This window comes from Mirounga leonina, unplaced genomic scaffold, assembly GCF_011800145.1.
Source record: "Mirounga leonina isolate KUSES-001 unplaced genomic scaffold, KU_Mleo_1.0 Mir_171, whole genome shotgun sequence".
Lineage (NCBI taxonomy): Eukaryota > Metazoa > Chordata > Mammalia > Carnivora > Phocidae > Mirounga > Mirounga leonina.
The window spans coordinates 14,212,238-14,218,315 of NW_023270436.1; positions in this window are offsets into that span (position 1 = coordinate 14,212,238).

A 6,078-nucleotide genomic window follows, 5' to 3' on the forward strand; every position below is an offset into this window, starting at 1 on the left:
GAGCCGCTGTCTCCCCAGGCTGAGGGGTGATACTCTGGACTCCGGGAGGGAGTTGTCATTTAAATGACCTGCCCAAGAACAGTAGCCACAGGCCACATTCCAGTGCGGTTACTCAGCCCTGGCCCTGGCCACCGCTGGTTAACCATGACTCAGAGTAACCTTTGTGCGAGTGAACTCAGTGAATGGAGGCCTCATTTTCCTATGAATGCCTGAAGAGGAAGAAAGGAGAGCCGGCCCAGGCTGGGACCAGGCTAGATGGTGCAGATTAGGAGGCCTTCCAGTGTATTTAAGGTCTCCTCAAAAGAACCTGCCACCGGGAGGGAGGCCTAGAAGGCATGTCTGGAACTCCAAGGCTCCCCGCCGCTCACCAGCCTCCTCCCCATCACCAAGGCACTTGCCCTGCTTCCTGCCGCTCGGACCTCTGGATCTGGCCTCCCACTTTCCACCTCCGTTCTGGTTTAAGCCTTCATCCCAACTTGCCCAGATCTTTCACGAGACTCCCCTGATTTTTCCTGCCCTCCCCCTCCCCGTCCCCCCTGCTGAAGCTAAAATACACGTCACGTTTCTCTCAAATGCATTCCAAGGCTCCCACCTGCGTCCACAGTAAGGGCAGGGGAGCCTGGGCCTCCTACCCCCCTACTTCATTCTCTCCTACAGTTACAAATTTCCTTCTGGCCCACCCTCCACCAGAATTTAAGCACCCTGTTCAAACACCAAAATGATTTCATTTTCATTTCTCTCGGGGCCTAGCACAGTGCCTCGTGAAGAGCTGGTGCTGGATTGGGGCTTCTCCTGCCACCTGAAGGGCAGTTCCTAGTTCAAGTCTCCACTCAGTGGAAGGTTCTCAATGGCTGACGAAGCTCACAAGTTAAAGGCGTTCAGAACTGATTTTTTGCCCATTAATTATGATTATGATACACACTAATATAAATACTGGCTTCCGGGGCGCCTGGGTGGCTCAGTTGGTTGGGCGACTGCCTTCGGCTCAGGTCATGATCCTGGAGTCCCTGGATCGAGTCCAGCATCGGGCTCCCTGCTCAGCGGGGGGTCTGCTTCTCCCTCTGACCCTCCCCCCTCTCATGTGCTCTCTCATTCTCTCTGTCTCAAATAAATAAATAAAATCTTTAAAAAAATGTATATATATATATATAAATACTGGCTTCCACTCTGAAAGAGGTCACTTCCTGATGTCTATGTTCCACCTCAGTAGTTTCAAGACCTTGACCCTTTTATACCTGTTACCAGATAGATGCTAATTTAAACAGCCCTATTTCATTTATTTTAGGATACACCTTTATATGTCTTCTCTCATTTTGATCTCGCCGAAATCAGGATGTGCCCTACAAACGATGAATTTTTAGTTAAATAAGCAGTATTTTTTCTCAGTGATAAGTAAGAACCATTGTATCTTGGGTTTAATGAAACAGATGGTAAACATGCATATATAGCGAGATGCCTATCTGTATATGATATTTATATACATATATATATAATATTTCCTGGTATATGCATTATAGAAGGTGTGGGTACTACCTTGTTTTATAAAATAAATGTGTTGCTGAAGAGTCTGTCTTTAAATAGAATTTTAATCCATCAAGCCTTTGGTGGCTTTGCTATTTAAAGAAAAGTAAGTTTCCTTTGCAAAGAGAATATTCATTTCCTGAGGTTCTATGTATAAATCTAGGTTTTAATACATTAGGTCTGTCTAAACTGGCATTTGTATAGGCCCAGGTAATTCTCCTGAAATCTGTACATGTTTGTACATGGGATCTTGTCATTTATACGATTACATGTCTATAGGAACACACTCCTTTGGATGGGAATATCGGCATGGTAAGAAGTTACTTTACATTTTAAATCCAAAACAGGTCTCTCAATGCTACCCAGCAAACCTGCGGTGGTGTCTTCATTCTCATTATTCCTAGTGGTGACCTAGCCCTAATCTGTCAATGCCTCCTTCAGGTAATCCAGGGGTTCTCACCGGATTGTGTCCTCTGGGGACAGGTGGCAATGTCTGGAGACATTTTTGGTCGTCGTAACTGGGGGTTAGGACTCCGATGTAGTCAAATATTAAATGACATCAACTGATCTGGAGGCACATTTTTATCTAGGGGATGAACCGTCTTTATTCCACCCTGAGAATATTCACACTTGGCTCACTTCCCCCACAACAGGCACATTATCTATCCTTTTGATACCATGGAGGCTCTGCACAATATAAAAAGGGGTCCTCCCTGTTTTCTCTCTTTTCTTTACTTCCCCAACCAAATCCATTAACAAGCTCTATCGAGGCTGTTTCCAAAAGGCTTGGCAAACCTACCTTCTCTCCATCTCCATGGCTACTATTCTAATCTATGCAAACCATCTCATCAATATCATCTCTCACTGAGCAGCCCTGCAACTGCTCTCCTAGCTTCCACTCTGCCCCACCCCCAATCCTCACCTCCTAGAGTGATCAGTTTCAACTACTCTTAGAATAAAATTCAAGGGGCGCTGGGTGACTCAGTCCGTTGAGACTCTGCCTTCAGTTTAGGTCATGATCCCGGGGTCCTGGGATCAAGCCCCGTGTCAGACTCCTCGCTCATCCAAGAGTCTGCTTGTCCCTCTGCCCCTCACCCTGCTTGTTCTCTCTCTCTTCCTCTCTCTCAAATAAATAAATAAAATTAAAAAAAAAAAAAAGAATAAAATTCAAGCTCCTTACCATGCCCTTGATGTCCTGCATAACCTGGCCCCTGGCCTTCATCTCCCACCTGGGCTTATAACTCTCCCCTCCCTGGCCCCGGCTCTAGCCTTCACTCACCCCTTGACTGTGCTCAATTAGTTCCGACCTCAGGGCCTTTGCACCAGCTAGTCTCTTCACCTGGAACGCCCTTCCATGACTGGCACCTTCTCTTCATTCAGTCTTGGCTCAAATAACAACTCCTTCATGAGCCCTTCTCTGACCCCAAGTCAATGTCCTTCATAATCCCTCCTCACATCATGTTCTTTACAGCACAATCACCATTACGATTAGCAATCGGTCTCCCCCCAACCAGGACATCAACTCCACGGAAGCAGGGACCTTGTATGTTTATCCGCAGTGCCCAGCAGAGTTCCTGGCAGAGAGCAGGCAGGCAGTAAGTATCTGTTGAATAAATATACATGGTATACCTCTTTAAATACAAACAAAATGAAGCCCCTTAGACTATTATGTTGCCTATGCCAAACATTTCACATGAAATGCTTCTTAAACATGAGCCATACCCAGATTTCACACTCTATTTCTGTGATTTGGAGATTTAATCTCCTGCTATTTCAGGCTCAGGAATCCAGGAGCTAAAAGAAGAAAAAACTCAGTGACTCCTGTCTCTTCATTTCTAGAACTCAGGAAATTCTGAAGCAGAGTCTGGGCCCAAACAAAACTTGGCTGCTGCGGGGGAAGGGGGATGGAGAAGCCATAGTTAGCGCAGAACTTAAAAAACCAGAGCCAAGAGGATCCAGCTTTCATCCGGGATCGTACCTGCCGTGGTCCTTTGTGGTGAAAAGGCCCACGGAGCTGCGTGTTCTAGTTAAACACTGGGATGTATTTGGACGACCAGGCTGAATGGAAAGATATTTATTATCAGCTTCTTCTGTGCAAGGAGATTCACCTGAACACAGAGATGGAAGCAATGACTCCAGCCAGCAGGGAGCCTGGTGATTTGTCCTGCCTCATCACCTTGACACTGGCTCTTCCACAGGTCCAGAAAACTGCCTGGCAGGCCGCAGATCCCTGGAGCAGATCTGACTGCTCCATCTTACCATGGCAGGGCTCAGGGTTGATGTCACGTTCTCAAAGACCTTCCTGGCCTCACTGTCTCAAGTGGCTCCGTCACTTTCCTTTCCCTCCGTTCAATGTTCTTTAGAGGCACCACTCACTCCTCTCGTCTTAATTGCTTACTTGCTTTTTTTTTTTTTAAATGTTTTATTTATTTATTCATGAGAGTCAGAGAGAGAGAGAGAGAGAGAGGCAGAGGCAGAGAGAGAAGCAGGCTCCCCGCCTAGCAGGGAGCCCGATGCGGAACTCGATCCCAGGACCCCGGGATCATGACCTGAGCCAAAGGCAGACGCTTAACCATCTGAGCCACCCAGGCGCCCCTGCTTACTTGCTTTTATACATTTACTGTCTAGCTCTTCCCAACCCACACCCCAAACCTGCCTCTCTGCCCGCTGCAGCTGAGCTGCACTGCCCAATACACTAACCACTAGCCACACTTGACCACCATTTGCAATATGCCAAGTCCGACCTGAGCTGGGCTGTTAGGAATGTAACACACACCGTATTTTGAACTTAGTACCAAAAAAAAAAAAAAAAAAAAAAAAAATCTAAAATATATCAATAATTGTGATTACATGTTGCAATGGTAATATTTTAGACATTGTTGGATTGACAGCTACAATTTTAAAATTGGTTTCACCTGCTTTGCTTCTTTTACTGCAGCCACTAGAAGATTTTAAATTACAGATGTGGCGTTATATTTCTATCGGCCAGAGCTGGCCTAGAGAGTGCCTGGCACACAGTAGATACTCAATAAATATTTGTCGAAAGAATAAATGAATTCTAACCGCTGCTCTGAAGATATCTACTGTTGTCCATTGTAATCCCATTACAATGGACTTTATTCAGTTTCAAAAGAACATAAAAGTCTCTGGCCTTTTTTTTTCTTTTTACAGCAACTTGGCAGCTCTCAACAGCTCTGCCCACACCCCAAAACACGGTCGTCAATCATTAGGAAAAACTCAGAACTCAAACAGATTCCAGCTAAAAAGGGAGGCTAGCTACGGATCGCTTTCAGTTTTAACTATAAGGAGTCAATGGAAACAACAGCGGAAGCTATAAAAAGAGTCACATAAGATTCACACAAACAGTAGGGGCCATTTAAAAAGTGGTAACACACTCACTGAAAAGAAAGCCCTTATCTAGATGGGAAGGCAGAGAGAGCTGCCTCTACACCTTTTACCGAATGCCTGACTACAGCAAACAAAGAAATGTCATTTCCCAAATTAAAAAGTTACACCACCCCAGGGAATACCCTGATTTGAACCTACCCACCACCAATCCCCCGCTCCATCAAACTAGCCAGGGAAACACAAACATCAACCATCAGAATCCTCCAAGCAAGATGAAGCCTGAACTTCACTGGAAGAGAACCAAGAGGTTCTGGAACAATTCTGAACCCTAGGCCTTGACCCCTTCTGAGAACTTTCCCTAAAGAAACTGCCTTTAAGCATGGAGGGATATTCAAGAGTTGGAACTCGCAGAATAAATCCCAAGCCTACCCCAAATTTCTGTATAGGTAGGGTTTAGAGGCAAGGTGGCTGGAAGGGAGGAGACGAAGGGATAGTCTGGAGGGTGTGCCTTTGCCTAACAAGCACACCGAGATTACACGTTCACTTGGGCTGACTCTCCAAGTATATCCGATATTCTCAGACTTCCACAGTTTTCTGATGACAGCTGTTAACCAGGACAGAGGCATGCACCTCACCCATCAACGTATCCTAAACTTGCCCTATCAAATATGCCAGCCCGGATCAGCATCCCCAGCCCCACCCCACCCCACCTCTCCCAAAGAGTCTCCGCTGGGAGAGGCTCGCAATAGGTTTTTTTAATAGGGACCCAGTCCCCATTCTCACGAATAGCAAGTTGGGAAGCTCCCAACCACCCACTGGGGCACGTACTATTATTATCCCATTTCGCAGACACAAAACAGACTTGGGTTAAGTGGCCCGTGCACGATCACACCGCTTCTAAGGGGCAGACCTGACGCCCACCCAGACCCGCAAGTGCGTCACCTGGCACCTGGGCGCCCGCCCCCTGAGGGCCCGGCGCACCCCCGTGTGCCCCCCCGGGCGTAGGCGTCGGGCCGGGGGAGCCCCCCACTGTCCTGGGGCATGGGGATCCCCGGCACGCGGTGGCCCGCGCTCCTCCGCTCCTGTCCGCGGCGGGCGGGAGGCGCGGTGGCGGCCGCTGACAGCGAAAGTGAAACAAAGCTGGGCGCCGGGCGCGCCCCCCCGCCGCCGGCCCGCGCGGACGGCCCAGGCCCCCGCGCCCCCGCCGCG